General features: G+C 49.0%; 1 pseudogene; it reads right to left on the minus strand.

Moving 5' to 3' along the window:
• Nucleotides 1-16,630: 16,630 nt before the first annotated feature.
• Nucleotides 16,631-17,338, minus strand: LOC124971756 (protein FAM156A/FAM156B-like; annotated as a pseudogene).
• Nucleotide 17,339: the final 1 nt, after the last annotated feature.

A 17,339-nucleotide genomic window follows, 5' to 3' on the forward strand; every position in this document is an offset into this window, starting at 1 on the left:
GGGTTGCTAGCATTGTGGAGGAGTATTACGAGAGTACCGGTGGAACTGGCTCGAAAGCAAGAAGCAATCCTCTCATGGTCATGGACAGAAGTAAAGCAATACAGAAGGTATGCTAAGGTGCTCAGACATAGGCACGGTCAGGCGCGGCCTCCCCTGACGATGCCCAGGGCATGACCGCTGGCGGGGAGACTTTGGAGAGGAAGAGGACAGAGAGGCTCTGGTGCCGGCCGGCTCTGCCTCGTGGGCGCTGAGGTCGCCAGGAAGGATCAGAGGAGCGAGGACTGAGGAAGACAGCGAGTGTTCCGCGTTAGCGTGAGAAGCGTGTTCAAAGCCTAGGGTGGGTGGGAGGAGAATGATCCGACTGGTGCAGGTCCCGACCGTTGGACGGCGGGGGCGGTCGGGCAGCAGGGCCTGGACCTCACCGGCCCCATCCCTTAGCCGACAGTTGACAACAACCTTGGGGAGGGAAGTCCACATAGACAACGGAAAGCTGACTGCCGCGGCCTCCACTAGGCTCCCACGCGCAGGCCCACAACCCGCCAATCCTAGGCCAGCCTCAGCTGCGTCCTTCCGGCTTCACCGGAACGTCCTGCTGCTGTCGCTATGGTTCCGAGGGCGGGACTAGTGACGGCCTCCTCCCCCGGCTCGGTTCTCTAGGCCCGCATCGGCCCGCTCTAGCGCATTCTGTCAGCCGGGCATTTCTCCCTCTTGGCTTCCACAGCCTTTCCTTCTAGGGTTCTGGGCAGAAAATCCGCGGGAAAAGTGGATTTACTCCGGGCGGCGGCCGACCTCAGTTTCTGTGGCCTGTAGATGGCAGTCTTGTGCCGTCCGGTCTCCTCGCGCGTTTCTCTCCCCCGCCCTGCGTGCTTGAAAAAAAATGTCGCGAAGCCTTTTTCTAGAAAAGAGGCCTTTTCCTCGCCCCTGCAAAGTCTGCGCGGCCCTGGACGTGGGGATTGAAATGCCGCCTTCTGGGGCGGACCCCAGACAAAACTCACGGGCCTGTGGACAAAGCCCTCTCGCTTTTCAGATTGGCATTTCGCCTGCGGGGCTGCCTAGGCACCCTAGCAACATGTATTTCTGCTTCTCAGAAGGGGCGTTCTTTTCCAGACCCGTCCTGGCGTTTATGGAACTTTTATCAATATGTTCTTTCATTATAGACTTCATTTAACCTCGCACTCGAAAATTTCCGTAGTGATAAAGTACAATAAAGAAAACCTCATCCACAGTCCTCTCACCCAGCGCGAACCGTTCATTAGTCTTTGCACTCATTTCCTAGGAGGTTTTCTGATGCACAAAAATGCACTTTTAGCGTACTGAGATCCGCTTTTTGTGACGTCGACGTCTTTCTTGTTAAACAGTGTTACGTTTTTGAAAAAAAAAATTTTTCCTAATTTGGATTAGTTTTATTGGGAAAAAAACAATGCAAACCTTTTGTAAAACCTTTAATGTTTATGTAAAATTTAAGTGCAAGATACAAAATCTTGTGTTCCAAAGAACACCATCACAGCAGGAGCTGTGACCTTTCTTTCATTTTATGTTTAATCCTCAGCTGCTGCAAGACCAAATACCACTTTCTGCCTGCCTAATGAACATTGGGAAATACAATAATATTCGCATTTACAGTCAAAAAGGACTTAAATTTCTATAGCATTTGGTTTGCAGTGATTGTGCAGTTCATACTTAGGGCAGGCTAGGTCGATTTATTACATGAGTGAAAATACATTCGCATGTAGAAACATAAATATATGGCTTCAAATAATCTTTTAAGATAAAGGTAGCTATAATATCTTGATGGTGTTTGGACCTATGAGTAGCGATTACTTTTTAGGGTCTGGTACTTTTAAGGATGTTTATTCATTTTTAGAATTTTCTCTATATTCTTCCTTTCCTGTCTGGGGGCCTGAATGCAGAGAAAAACTTAGAGTAGACCAGTAGTTTCAAATTCTGTAAGTAAAAGTAGGTTTCTTGGAAAAATAATTTCAGTGCATAAGAGAAAAAAAGAGGTGCTATACCTTACTACCCCACTCTCTGGATGCTCCTCCATGAATGTTTCTACTTCTTAAAATTGAGGAAACAGCTGGCCCAGAGAAGAAAGGGACTCAGTAATAATAGGACGGGCTGGCTAAGCTGGGACTGGAAGGGAACTTGTCCTGAACCCTGGCCCAAGGCTGGCCCAACATGAGATTCTGTGAGAAGTAAAAATTAGTGTTTAAGTCAAACAATGCTTTATGGCAAAGAATTCATCTGTATAAACTTGCATATAATTCAGAATATTTGCTTATTGTACTGTTTAAAATGAAACCTTTTGTCTTTGGGGGATAGGGAAAAGAAATATATGACTTTTTTTTTTTTCTTCAGTTGTATGAGGCATGCCCAAAGCAGTTTCACAGTATCAGCTAGACTTGGGGAAAGAAAGAACTTTGCAGTTCTTGCTTCACATATATATCTTACTGCAAATAGCTGGGATTTTATCACCACAGAACAAAACAATGCCTTCCAGAATATCTGTTCAATGAAATGAGTTGTTCTAATGCAAAGTCCTCTGGAAAAACAGACAGTATATTGACAGCTAAGCAACACATGCAGCAACAATCAAAGATCTGTCTCTACCAAGGGAACTGCTACATCACTCAATTGCTTGAGCCTCAACATTTTATGGAATGAAAGAGTGCTGAATCTACAAATAGATGGGCACTGTACTGAATCTGTCATCAACAAGGTCAATGGTCTTCAGTAAATTAATTGACCTGGCTGATGCCACGAAAACTGAATTTAAAAAAAAAAAGTATTCCCAGCTCTGATGATCAAACACAGAACCTCAAGGTAATACTTCCTAAGTGTTCTTCCACAAACTACATCCCCACCCCAAACACTAATTACACAGAAAAATGAAAAACACAGGGAAATGTGAACTACAACATGCAAAATGAAAAGAAAATAATGTAGAAATTATTGCTATATAATATTGCACTGCTATGTAAATTTGACTGTAAATGAAGAAAAACGAATAAATATTGTTTCCCAATGTTCATTAGGCACGCAGAAAGTGGTATTTGGTCTTGCAGCAGCTGAGGATTAAACATAAAATGAAAGAAAGGTCACAGCTCCTGCTGTGATGGTGTTCTTTGGAACACAAGATTTTGTATCTTGCACTTAAATTTTACATAAACATTAAAGGTTTTACAAAAGGTTTGCATTGTTTTTTTCCCAATAAAACTAATCCAAATTAGGAAAAATTTTTTTTTTCAAAAACGTAACACTGTTTAACAAGAAAGACGTCGACGTCACAAAAAGCGGATCTCAGTACGCTAAAAGTGCATTTTTGTGCATCAGAAAACCTCCTAGGAAATGAGTGCAAAGACTAATGAACGGTTCGCGCTGGGTGAGAGGACTGTGGATGAGGTTTTCTTTATTGTACTTTATCACTACGGAAATTTTCGAGTGCGAGGTTAAATGAAGTCTATAATGAAAGAACATATTGATAAAAGTTCCATAAACGCCAGGACGGGTCTGGAAAAGAACGCCCCTTCTGAGAAGCAGAAATACATGTTGCTAGGGTGCCTAGGCAGCCCCGCAGGCGAAATGCCAATCTGAAAAGCGAGAGGGCTTTGTCCACAGGCCCGTGAGTTTTGTCTGGGGTCCGCCCCAGAAGGCGGCATTTCAATCTCCACGTCCAGGGCCGCGCAGACTTTGCAGGGGCGAGGAAAAGGCCTCTTTTCTAGAAAAAGGCTTCGCGACATTTTTTTTCAAGCACGCAGGGCGGGGGAGAGAAACGCGCGAGGAGACCGGACGGCACAAGACTGCCATCTACAGGCCACAGAAACTGAGGTCGGCCGCCGCCCGGAGTAAATCCACTTTTCCCGCGGATTTTCTGCCCAGAACCCTAGAAGGAAAGGCTGTGGAAGCCAAGAGGGAGAAATGCCCGGCTGACAGAATGCGCTAGAGCGGGCCGATGCGGGCCTAGAGAACCGAGCCGGGGGAGGAGGCCGTCACTAGTCCCGCCCTCGGAACCATAGCGACAGCAGCAGGACGTTCCGGTGAAGCCGGAAGGACGCAGCTGAGGCTGGCCTAGGATTGGCGGGTTGTGGGCCTGCGCGTGGAGCCTAGTGGAGGCCGCGGCAGTCAGCTTTCCGTTGTCTATGTGGACTTCCCTCCCCAAGGTTGTTGTCAACTGTCGGCTAAGGGATGGGGCCGGTGAGGTCCAGGCCCTGCTGCCCGACCGCCCCCGCCGTCCAACGGTCGGGACCTGCACCAGTCGGATCATTCTCCTCCCACCCACCCTAGGCTTTGAACACGCTTCTCACGCTAACGCGGAACACTCGCTGTCTTCCTCAGTCCTCGCTCCTCTGATCCTTCCTGGCGACCTCAGCGCCCACGAGGCAGAGCCGGCCGGCACCAGAGCCTCTCTGTCCTCTTCCTCTCCAAAGTCTCCCGCCAGCGGTCATGCCCTGGGCATCGTCAGGGGAGGCCGCGCCTGACCGTGCCTATGTCTGAGCACCTTAGCATACCTTCTGTATTGCTTTACTTCTGTCCATGACCATGAGAGGATTGCTTCTTGCTTTCGAGCCAGTTCCACCGGTACTCTCGTAATACTCCTCCACAATGCTAGCAACCCTCCTCCATTGGAATGGCTGCCCCCTAAAGATTCTCGTTGAGATGGCAGAAGCACTGGGGTGGGAATTCTCAGGGCCTCCCTCAGAGCCAACTCTGTCCGCGCCTGGCCTGGCGTTCTCTGCACCTCTCTGCATACAACACTCCTAACCGTGACCATTCCCCTGGCCTCGGCTCAGGATGCCAGACCTCCAGCCTTCTCGAGACTTTGCTCCTGAAATGATCACACCTCTTTCCTGAACCATCCAGTGCTCCCTCTGTCCTGGAACATGCCACAGAGAAAGGGGGAAAGAAAACTCAGCCCTACCCACATGTCCTTCAGCAGCTACCGGCACTTTATCTGCTAATGCAAAACAGCCTCAGCTTCTGAGACCATTCCCTCCTCAACTCTGTTAACAGAGCTTTTCTGTCCCTATCAGCTCAACGAAATGGGTCTTGTCAAGGCCACCAGTAATGATTGTGTAGCCAAACCCATGGGACACCTCTTTATGCACATCTTAGCTGAGGTCTTAGGCGTCTTTGGCACATTTGACCATTCTGTTCTTTATCTTTCTGTTTATTATATATGTACACTTGACGGAGGGGTGACAGACATTTTCCCGTAATGCCCAAGGATGCCCTTTTTGGCCCACATGTGGCAGGGCAAGGCTTGGGTCAACATTGAACACAAGGCAAAGAAAGTGCTCCACTGCAGTCCCATGGGGTAGAAGGTCCTCAGAGGCGGTGGCACGCAGAGTCAGACATCTCAGACAAGGAAGCGTGTCTGAGAAGAGGATAGGGACTCCACGCAAAAGAGGGTTTTACCCCACATGCATTTGGGACCTGCGAGAGTTCACTTTGCAGAATGACCCAGTAGCCTCCATGGACACAGGGATGGCTGGAGTTGAGGAACTTCCATGTATAGAGCTGGTCTTGGTTCCTTCTGTGCTGCCAGTGAGACCCCGGGGATGGGGGTGGGGGGCTGCAGTCCCTGAAGGGGAATGTGGAAAGTGGCTGACTGAAGAGCCAGGGGAGCTACTATGAAGGAAGCCTAACCCACCTAGGGACTAGGTGACCCCGCAGTCGAGGCAGTGAAGTGGGCGACCCTGGAGGGGGGCAGGATGGAGGATGAGACCCAGATTCAGAAGGTTCCGCAGATTCCAGAAATGCCACCAACACCAGCAGAGGCTTAGTCAGCCAGGGAGCACCAGGTCCCGAGGAAGAGGAGAAAGATACAAATGCAAGTTGCACCGGACACAGACATGAGCCAACAGGTCAGTGTCACCAGCAGGACCCGAGACGTAAGAGACATCCAGGCCTCAGGAGTGACAGGACACTGGTGAGCAGCATGAGAATGTCATAGGCTCACTTCCTGCATCAGCACAGGCACTCAAAAGCCACACAGGCTCTTTTGTCATCATGGAAAAGAGGGAGTAGGGAGGTGGGGTTGGAAATCTGAGAGACTGAGCATTTTCACAGAACAGATTGAGTACTTAGTCAATGGACCATTCACATGACAGCATGGGGAGACACTTACCCAATCAGACACCAGTCTGGAGGTCTCTCCCTTTACTATCCAGGACAGAGGGTAGACACTCATGATGAAGATCAGATCAGTCGGAGGGGGCACCAGTGAATCTGTGGCCTCTGCACACCATCTCTACCAGCTCCCCATCTCTACCCGAATGGGGGAATGGGGCCTCCTGGCCTCTTCTCCTTTAACCCAGGAAATTTTTTATCCCCATGGACTGACCCAGAGAACAGCAAAGAAAGTGGAGAGGACCAGAAGACAGACACAGAGGGGAGCATCTGATGAGCTTTCCTGAGGTGAGCCCACGGCCTCCTGGAGGCCTGTCATTGCACTCCCCAAGATGTGCCAGGCTCCACTGTCTTTAGCAACACAGACCCTACTTCCCAGGCTCTGTACCCTAGAGCTTGGACTCAGAAAATTCTTCTGAGCCAGGAAATGACCTTCAGAGGAGTTGCAGAAAGCCAGTGTTTCTTATTAAAAGAAGTGCTTCTTTCCTTATTACCGTTTGTTTTCAAGTTCAGTAATGCCAGTCTTTGCCCAAGGGTTGAGAGGTAACAGTTGATATTTCAGTCGTTCTGGACTGACCCAGAAATACCTCCCGGGATCTCTTGCCCACCGTATCATTTTGTCAGATAACCTATCCTTCATTTCTCCTGGACCTCGCATGCCCATGTGTTCAGCGCTGCCCTTTGTCCCAGGGGAGAAGCAAGGAATTTCTCCTACTCAGGGGCATGTCTCAACTCTTGACTCCAGCAAGTGGGCTTTCTTTGGCTCCTTGGATGTGTTTTCTTTCCAGGATCCCCATTCTATAATAGAAGCAACAGGAGACAGCTTACATGAAATCAGAGAGGACATCCTTACTTTATATGGAGCTGTATGATTTAGAAAACATTGGTGTACCCAATTTTTGCCTCGCTTGGTTCTACAACAACAGTAGCCTACCTCACATCTTACTGTGAGACCCAAGAGTCTGGCGAAGGCAAGCCAGGACACAGGCCCCAGGGGGTGACCAGGGCTCTTGTGGATCATCCTGGGTACCTCTAATGGGGTCGTGTGGAGGAAAGGCTCAGTTCTCCCCTTGTCATGGACCAGCCTCTTCTGGTCTCCTCCCATCAGGGTGAGCCTGTGGCAGCTCCCTTTCAGATCTGGAACCCTGCAACTCCACCAAAGCACACAGTTTGAGGAGCTGGGCAAAGATGGAGTTTCCCTGGACCTTCAGGTCCTGATGGTGCCAAAATCTTCTCTTGGATTGGACCCTGCTCCTCTACTGGAGAGCACACACCTCAGTAATTTGATGATGGGCTGACACAGGTGGCCCCCGGTAAGATCTCTGAACCTCCAGACTTGGTCCTCTCTCTTTACCACACCGGTACTGGGCCCTGAACCCCTTCTAGTGAGCTGAGAACTCAGACTGACACCCTAGCACTGCAGAGGCCAGAATCACAAGGGAGTTCAGTTCTGTCCCGTTTGGACTGAGCCAGTCAGTTGCTCACCCTGGAGGGCCCCAAAGTACAGCCTCCAAGCTGGCAGCTGTGAGACCCAGAGGCCAATCTCATGATCATGCCAGAGTTTTGCAGAGGCTTGCCACAGACAAGGCAACCTCTCCCAGCTGCTCCCAGCTGCCCATGCTGCCACCCTCCTGGACAAAGAAGTATCTTTGTCCCAGGCATTCGGTCTGAATCTCCAAACAGCCAAGTGCCCCTGCCTCGCCTCTCATCCCAAACCCAAGGTCCTCTAAAAGACTGCTTTGTGCCCTCCCCACTGCCCAGCTGGATTCCTCCTACTTGCATTGTTTCCAAATAGGCCAAACCTTCCCCCTGATGCCACTCTCCTGAGTTAACTCAATCTTGGACTCTCCCATGACACCACCCAATTAGACCTTTCCCATAGAAGATGTAGTACTCTCTGCCCTCAACACCATGTGTCACAGAGGCAAGAATGGGGGCAGGAGGGATGATGGCAGCCTTCCTGCACCCCCACCCCTACCTCATGACCTACCTTATGACTGCGCCTCCATTCTTGGTGTATAAGGAACCACTCCTGGGGCTCGTCCCAACTCTCTACATCTTTGTTGTCTATTCACCAGTCCTCATGATGATCACAGATTGGTGGCACCTGCAGTATGTTATTTTTCACAGGTGCTTTGGGGGAACAGAAAGGACCACACCCTGAGAAGCCCACGGCCCTCAGCTTCTAGTATCCAGTGCCCCTGCCTCTTTATAAGCCAAGCTTACTGTAAGTGTAGACTACAATGGAATACTTTTTGGCCACCTCTCTCTGTCTTCCTCAGTGTGCCCTCACATCTGTGGCACATCCCCCAGCTGAAGCTCTCCAGCCAGTTACACATTGCCAAACCAGCCTGCCCCATGCTGTCCTGGCCGCAGACAACGTTCCTCCTTTCAGTACACTCTGCTTCCTCAGAGTGACATCTGTGACATCGGCACCCTAGCTTTCTCCTACCCCTCAGACCACTATTTGTAAGTCCTTCCCGTTGGTCCCTTTTCTTGGGTCACCTGAAAAACCATGATTCTTCTTGGTTTCTGACCTTTGCCTGGGACACTTATCACTCTACATATGATTCCAGGTGACCAAATCTACACCCAGACCTTTTATCAAATCCAACTTGTTACAATTCTTGTGTCCCTGCATGTTGATGGCTCCACGTGGCCAACTCTATGTAAGAACCTTCAGCGGATCCCCAGAGCCTCTAGAGGACACAGCTTCTGGAGCACCTCCACTCAGATTATCCCTCAAACCCTGCAATCATCAGGTGACCCCAACCATGTCCCACGTCTCGTGGTAGGCACTGCCACCCATACGATCTCTTAAGCCGCAAGCCTGGGAATGCTGCTCCATTTGATCACGACCACCTCACTGCTTCCCTGGGACTCTCTGAAAAAGGCCAACCATGAAGCCCACATTGGCACAGACGCCAGGAAAGTCTCCTACGAGGGTTTCGTTCTTTGCAGAGACTCTCTGGACACACCTTGAGCCCAGGCATATGCCCTGGTTTGGATAGCCCCCGCCACAAACTCCAAGCAGAGGCCTGGGCCCTGTAATGTATCTGGGTGGTTGAAATCCTCAGTTGCTCTAAGAACTCAACAGACAGGGCTGGTGCTGGAGGTCAGTGGTAGAGTGCTTGGTTAGCATGCGCCAGGCCCTGGGTTTCATCCAAGCACTATGCAGAAGAAACAGCTAGGAAAAGAATGATTATATAAACGGGATGGCATCGAACTAAAAAGCTTCTTCACAGTAAAGGAAACAATCAAGAGTGTGAAGAGAAAGCCTACAGAATGGGAGACTCTCTTTGCCACCCGCACCTTAGACAAGGCATTAATTTCCAGGATATAAAAAGAACTCAAAAAAAAAAAAAAAAAAAAAAAAGAAAGGAAGGAAGAAAACCCACAAATAACCCAATCAGTAATTGGGCAAAGGAACTAAAAAGAAAACATACAGTCAATAAATCTATGAAAAATGTTCAACATCTCTAGCAATTAGAGAAATGCAAATTTAAAAACTACACTGAGATTTCACCTCACTCCAAACAGAATGGCAATTGTGAAGTATACAAGTAACAAGAAACATTGTTGAGGATGTGGGGGAAAGGGTACACTCATACATTGTTGGTGGGACTGCAAATTAGTGCAACCACTCTGGAAAGCAGTATGGAGATTCCTCAGAAACTAGGAATGGAACCACCATTTGACTCAGTTATCTCACTGCTCGGTATGTATCCAAAGGACTTAAAATCAGTATACTACATTGACGCAGCCACACCCACGTTCATAGCAGCACAGTTCACAACAGGTAGGCTATGGAACCAACCTAGATGCCCATCAACAGATGAATGGATGAGGAAATTGTGGTACATATACACAATGGAATATTACTCGGTCATAAAGAAGAGTGACTTTATGACATTCGCCGGTAGATGGATGGATCTGGAGACTATCATGCTAAGTGAAATAAGGCAACCCCCAAAAAACAAAGGTCAAATGTTCTCTCTGATGTGTGGATGCTAACCTGCAACAAAGGGTGGGTGGAGGGGAAGAACAGATGGTCCGTGGTTTAGACAAAGGGGAGTGAAGGGTCAGGAGGTGGGGATGGGAATAGGAAAGACAGTGGAATGAATCTGACAAAACTTTCCTATGTACACCTATGAATACACCACAGCGAATCTCACCACTGTCTGTGTCCACAAGACTCGGATCCTAATTAGAATAAGATATAGTCCATGCTTGTTTGAATATATCAAAATTGATTCTACTGTCATGTATAACTAAAAAGAACAAAGAAGAATTTTTTAAAAGGAATCTGCAAGTAAGATAAAAAAGAAAAGAATGATTAGGGAAACACCTCTCCACATCTGTGCTTGAAATAAGGCATCGCTGCGTCTTATTGTTCACCATCAATTTTCCTGGCACTATTTGGACTGTTACCTAACACAGGAATTAATTGGATTACAAAGTGTCGTAAAGTGTCACAAATGCAACTCAACACACTTAGCAAGTATGCCTAAGAGCTGGTTCACACACATCAACTGACACAAATTGGAGCCATCTTCCGTTTTCAAATAACTGCTGTGCTGTATCTCATGAAGGTGCTGTACAACAGTTCACTAACTGTGAAAAGAACCCAAGCACAAGGGATCATCAGAAGAAATAAAGAATCTCACGTTTCATTAGCAAACGCAGGGTTTCCACATCAAAACTGCAATTGCAGAAATACAGAGATCCACAAGGGTAGTGTAAGTTTGAAAACATGCATTTCCTGTGAAACATTTTTTTTCCCATTCCTTAGCTTAAGAAATCTGTACAGCACAGCAGTGAATGATGAAAACCTGCTTTCCTTTATAAGGAGGGGCCTCTCATTTCCGATTTTGGTTTTCCTCCTATAAAGACGGGTCCTTTCTCACAGCTGCAGCCTAGGCTTCCTCAGTGGAGCTTAAGGTGACACTCATGCCCCGGGGGTGGGGCAGGGGGCATCTCAGGACTGACTAAATCAGCATCTCTGGGGATGGTGGCCCTGCATCTGTTCTTCAAATCACTCCACGGGAGATCTCATGCACAGCTGAGGCTGAGACTCATAAACACACACTCCTCCTCACCTGTTTTGTTTTCAAATACAATCTTGAGCTTGATAGTCTCTTTCGTTGTCACTGAATTTTTTTCCCCAAAAGGTTGATTAGGTATCTTCCCTGTGGAGAGCTAGGTTTGAGCCATTCATTTTGTAGGCATATGTAGAGAAATCTCAAGGAGTCGGGATTGTGTTTATTCCACAAAGTCCCCTTTCCTACTTGATGGCTGAGGGGAGGAGGAGGGCCTCACAAGTGATGAGGCCTCTGAATGCCATTGTCTTGGAAACCGTGCTGCTGCTCACCTCCACAGGGTCGCTTACTCAGGCAGGGGATGAGACAACAGCCCTCCCCACTCTGATGTCTTCCTGGGAACAGAGGTTGCAGCTGAGAGGTGAGGCTGGTTGCCAGGGAGACCGAAGCCGGATCCTTGAGATTCGTGAGTAAAAAATGACGTTCATGGAATTTAGGACGCAGGATGGATTATGGGAGCCTGGCCGCGGTTATGGAATTGTGCTCACAGTCGTGCGCAGGCATATGGGTGTGCACGCGTCTGTGCACACACACAGTCACGTTGCACGCTCACCAGCGCACCTTCTACCCAGTTGTGCACAAGTGCCACTGTCTGGCTGGAGCATCAAGTGCACATGGAGGATGTGGGAAATAAGCAGCAATGTAGGCAGGACCCAGAAGAGGGAAAGAGCAGCAGATTCCTTACTGTTGTAAAGAAACGACCGCACACCTTTCCCCGCTGACTAACTTGCACGTGTGCATTACATTTTTAAAAACAGCTTTATTGAGGCATACCATAAAATTCATGCGACTAAAGGTACAATGCAGCGACTTTGAGTACATTCGTGCGGTTGTGCAACCATCAGCACAATCCTGTTTCAGGATGCTTCTATCCCCTCCCCCCAAAAGATTCCCTCCTACCATGTAGCGGTCAATCTCCATGACTACCACCAAGCCCAGGCATTCCCTATAAACTGACTCATGCAAGAAGTGGTCCTCCCCCCCCACCCCGACCGCCCCCCGACCCCAGGTTCTGGCCATTAGCAAAATATTTTCAAGTTTTAAACAAGCCATAGCACATATTAGTGGTTTGTCGCTGTATTTGCTCATAATATTCTACTGTATGGATATCCGAATTCCACTTCTTCATTTTTCATTTTATTTTTTTCCACCTTTTATTTAGACCTTCAACAACTGGCAGACATTTAATTGTTTCACTCCGGGCCATCATGAATAGTGCTGCAATGAACATGGAGTACACGTTGTCTTAGTCTGTTTGCTGTTGCCAATATCCTCAACTTGGGGAGGTATAAAGGAAAGAGTTTATTTGGCTCATGGTTCTGAGTCGAGGTTCCCCATCTGGCGATGGCCTTCTCCCTGGCAGGGTCCCCAGGTGGAGTAGGGCATCTTGTGGCAAGGAGACATGGAGCATGAGAGAGTACCATCCAAACTGGCTTTCACAGCAGACCCACTCTCCATATTGACCCATTAACTACTTAGCCGATTCATCTATTAATCGCACGAACCGACTGATCCATTGGTGAGGGCAGAGCACTAACCACCTCTCACAGGCCCCTCCGGGTCCCAACTCTCAAGATCTCAAAACGGGGATTCAATTTCAACATGAATTTTGGAGGGGACGGACCACAGCCCGTCTCTGTGTGGACATGTATTTTCCTTTCTGATGTATCCACGTTTCCACTTCTTTTTCTTATGTGACTGTGCCAGATAGAACCTGTGGTGCCACGCTGGAGAGAATGGTAGGAGCAAGCATCCTTGCCTTGTTCTCAGTCTTATGGGAAAAGTGCTTGTTATTTCACTACGATATGTAATGTCAGCTGTAGGTTTATGGTAGGTGCTCTTTATAGGTTGAGAAACTTTCCTTCTAACCATGTAGGGTTGGTTGAGAATTCTTTTTCCACGAATGTGTTTTGGACTTTGTCAAATGCCTTTTCTTTTTCTATCAAGATGATGATGCGGCTTATGTCCTTTACTATGTTAACATGGTGGATGACCTTAATTGAAATTTGAATGGATTCGTGAATGTTTTCTTTATTTTTGGTGTTACTGAGGATGAAACCCAGCCCCCCTCCCTTGCATGCTAGACTTGTACTCTACCGCTGAAGTACACTCCCAGCCCTGTACAAATAATTTTCTTTTCCAATTTGCGGCAGGGCCTCGTTAAGGTGCTTGAAACTTTTGATCCTTCTGCCTCAGTCTCCCAAATAGCTGGGATTACACGTTTGCACCTCCACACCTGACTCAATATTTTCTTCAGCCTTTTGTGTCGATATTTACGATGGCTATTGGTCTGTCATAGTCTCGTGATGTCTCTCTCTGGCTTTAGTAGCAGAAATAAACACTGGTCTCACAGAATGAGCTGGGAAATGCCCCTCGACCCCCACACATTCTGGAAGAGTCTTCAAAGGATTGGTACTATTTCTTCTTTAAATGTCAGATAGAATTCACCCCCAAAGTCAGCTGGGCCTGGCTTCTCACTTGTGGAAAGATTTTTCATTTCCTCCCTCCATTTCATAGGAATGCTCTAAGTCTGTCCAGGTTTTTATGATTGTGCATTCCATTGCAACCCTACTCCATTCCAATGTTTTCTTGCCTGCTGGTACCTTTCATTCAGTGTCTGGTTTAGAATTTGACATGCTGGATGTCTGTGGACATCAAGAGATTCCAGCTCCTAGCCTGTAGCTTTGGATAGTCTGATGTCTGAGACATCACTCCCAGAACCCCTCCTACAACCCATCCATGGGTATATGGAGAAAGGCTTGGAGGCGGTGATATGGTGCCATTCTCCACAGGATCTCCTGCATACTTTGGTTTGCTCTGTAGTAATGAATTCCTCTGCATGCCCTCCCCGTCTGCCTCACCCAGCGGGGCTCCTTCCCACTGCTCTCATCGTGGACCAACTGTCCCCCAACAGGGGATTGATCGCCTGCTCTCTAGCCCATCCGTGGGTGCGTGCTATGGTTTGAACACTTTTGTCCCCTCTGAAACTGATGTGCACTTAAACCCCAATGTGGTAGTGTTGTGGGGTGGGGCCTTCCGCGGAGTACTTAGGTCCCCAGGGATCCGCCTCATGAACGGATTAATTCTGTTAAAGGGGGGCTTGTGTGAACGGGTTTGGCTCCACTGCCATGTAAGGAACGACATTCATCTCCACTTGCCCTTCCACCTTCTGCATGTGAGAAGAAGGTCCTCACCAGAAACCCGATGCAGGTACTTTGATCTTGGACTTCCAGGCACCCAGAACTATGAGAAATAACTTTCTCTTCTGTATCAACTGCCCGATCTGTAGTGTCTTGTTATAAAAGAGACCGAGACAGTGCCCGATCTCCCTCCCTGATTAAATGCTCCATGCCTGAGGCAGGGACCAATGCCACCATTCCTCCTCATTTTCCCACCACAACAGTCAGCATGGCATAGCATAGGGGGAGGTCAAGTGTGGAACTTAAACCCCGGGGCATTGGTTCAACACGTGGTCGCCGTTGGCATCTCAGAGCTGGCGTGGGCAATGAACTGATCTGGGAGGTCTGAGGAGTGTGATTTGGTGTGTGGGGAGTCAGACAAAGGCTTGCATCTCTGGCCACCACTTTACGACCTCCACGGACTCTCGGCAACAAATAAGAATTCCTACCCCGTTGCACTGTGGTGAGGATTCAACGACGCATCTTATCAAGACTTGGTCCTCAAAGGCATGAGACGACAGTAAGGCGACGCCACAATAGCCATCACAGAGGGGAACGGGTTCCGGATGCCAGCTAGAATCCACCCTGCCTAGGCTTGCATGCCAGTTCCACCTCTTGCTGCCCATGTGACCCTGGCCAAACTCTCTACTGTGGAACTGACACTGTCCTAAGTGACGGGTCTGTGGTGGGGATAAAGGAGCTAACATATAGAAAACACAGGATATTGTCTGACACCTAGTAAAGAAGCAGCCAACGTGCATCACCCTGTCATCCCTTCTGAACACTGCGGAATCCCCGGTCTAGAATTTAGGCCTTTGAGTTTCGGGAAAGAAATGCCCTTCTTTATTTACCTTCTCCCCTGGAGCTGGGAGACGATCCTGATCAGGTCAGTTTAACTCTTGAGTTCTCTGACAGGATCCCAAGTTGAAAATCTAAGGAACTTACCTGTTCTCAATCCACTTGTGTTGGCAGGAGACATGCAGATTTCCTGCAGCAATATAGTCCTGGGGCCTCCCTAAAAACAGACTGACACAAAGCAGAATTTGTTTTCGGCTCAGAGGAATCACACGGTCCATGGCTGGGTACACGTAGCGGGCTTCTGTAGGGGAAAACAGGGAGATTTAATCACTCAGGCTTCCTGAAATCAAAAGACACGTGTCTAAATCCAGATACGATTTCGAAATAACTCAGTGATGCTCTGGTTCTCAGGAAGCAGGTGGGAAACTGCTGTTCACTTTCACCAAACCAGCGCACTGGGCAACAAGGAACGGCCCCTGGACCCCTCAGCCAGGGCACCAGCGGCAACTAGCAGGGGCTCTCCTATGGGATCTGGGGACCCTGCTTCCAGCCTCGCTGACCGAGTGGTCTGAATGCTGGTCCCACCACAGCACCTCAAACAAACAATGACCGGACAGGTTTTCTCGAGCCCCGCTTCTCCCCTGTTCCGAATCTCCACAGGCAGAGCTCCTCTTGACGCGCTCTGGTCCACTGGTCGGGGATGTCAAGGTCTGACAAGAAACAAACCACTATCGATCAACAAACCCGAATCCTAAAGTTACTTTCCTTTCATACATGTGTTTATTTGGTATTGACGATGAGGTACCCCATCAGAAAGTCCTGCGCAGGAGAATACTACTCAATTGTTAAGAAGCAGGGAAACAGTTACTTACAGTTAGCTTATCATATTCATAATAGTTTACACAGACAGTACAATGGTTAACCACCAAGTTCCAATTCCGCACCCATTTCCCACACTTTGTTTAGCTGGAGATTCTTGAACCTGGATCTCAGTGTTGCGCACCGCCATTTCAAACAGCCCTAGCACTGCTCCTGGGAGGCAGTCGATAAAATGGCACAAAAGCACAAGGACATGAACAAGGCATTCACACTACATAGACATCTTATATCTTACTGACAACAAGGAAGGGAGCAAAGACGCAGATCCAGGCTGGGAAAGCGACAACATGCGGCATGGGAGCCATTTGGGATGAGGTGAGGTCCACTGGCGTGCAGTCTCCCTTGCCCCCAAGATGCCTCACAGCGCTTCACAGATGACAGGCAGGAAGATGAGGACCTCCCTGGGAGTGGGTCAAATCTCATGCCAGCGGGATTCCAGTCATAAAACTAGTCTTGGACTCCTGCGACAACAGCTGACTGTTTGGTCCCCAAAAGGAGCCCACCCCCAGGAGCTAGCAACATAGCACTGTCTGAATCCTTCAGGTCTCCGCCCCATGAAAGGGGGCAGGGGGCTCTCAGTTTTCTTCCAACCACTGCTTGAGCAGCCTCTGAAACATTCTCTTGCTTTCCTGCTGCTTCTCCAGTTGGCACTTCTCCTCTTGCTCCTGCTGCTGCTGCTGTGCCCCTTCTGGCAGAAGGCCAGACCGGTTGGTGCCCAGGCTGAGGGTCAAGCCGCTGAGGCCCTGCACTAGCGTTTCCCAGGAGGAAGGTTGGGGGCCCCGTTCCTCTCGCCAGAGATCCCAGAAATACTCGGCCTGTGGCCCTGGCAGTAGCGACATTCACATCGGAACCGATTCTGAGCTCTGTCGCCTGTGGGGTAGACTCGGGTCTCCCTTTCCACGGGGTAAGGTGCCATGTGATCACGGTGCCTGCGTCTCAGGTGACCCAGGAATGCTTTCTTCCTCTGAGGGAAGCCCAGCCGCTCCCAGCGCCGCTCCCCGCAGGGTCTTCTCCTCCCTGTACTGCTGTTGGAACAGCCCCTCTGGCAGAGGGGCAGGGAGGCCAGAGCCAGGACTGGGGTTCAGGCCACTGAGGCCCATAATTAGCTGTTCTGAGGAAGAAGGCTGAGAGGCTGCCGCGCCCTCCTGCGAGTTCTCCCCAGTGGTCACCTGGGAAGATCCAGAAACCAATGCTGGGTTCCATTTCTGGAGTGGATCCATGGGGGTCGAGTCAGAGCTAGAAGCTCTGCCCAGCC

The sequence above is a fragment of the Sciurus carolinensis genome, chromosome X (assembly GCF_902686445.1).
Source record: "Sciurus carolinensis chromosome X, mSciCar1.2, whole genome shotgun sequence".
Lineage (NCBI taxonomy): Eukaryota > Metazoa > Chordata > Mammalia > Rodentia > Sciuridae > Sciurus > Sciurus carolinensis.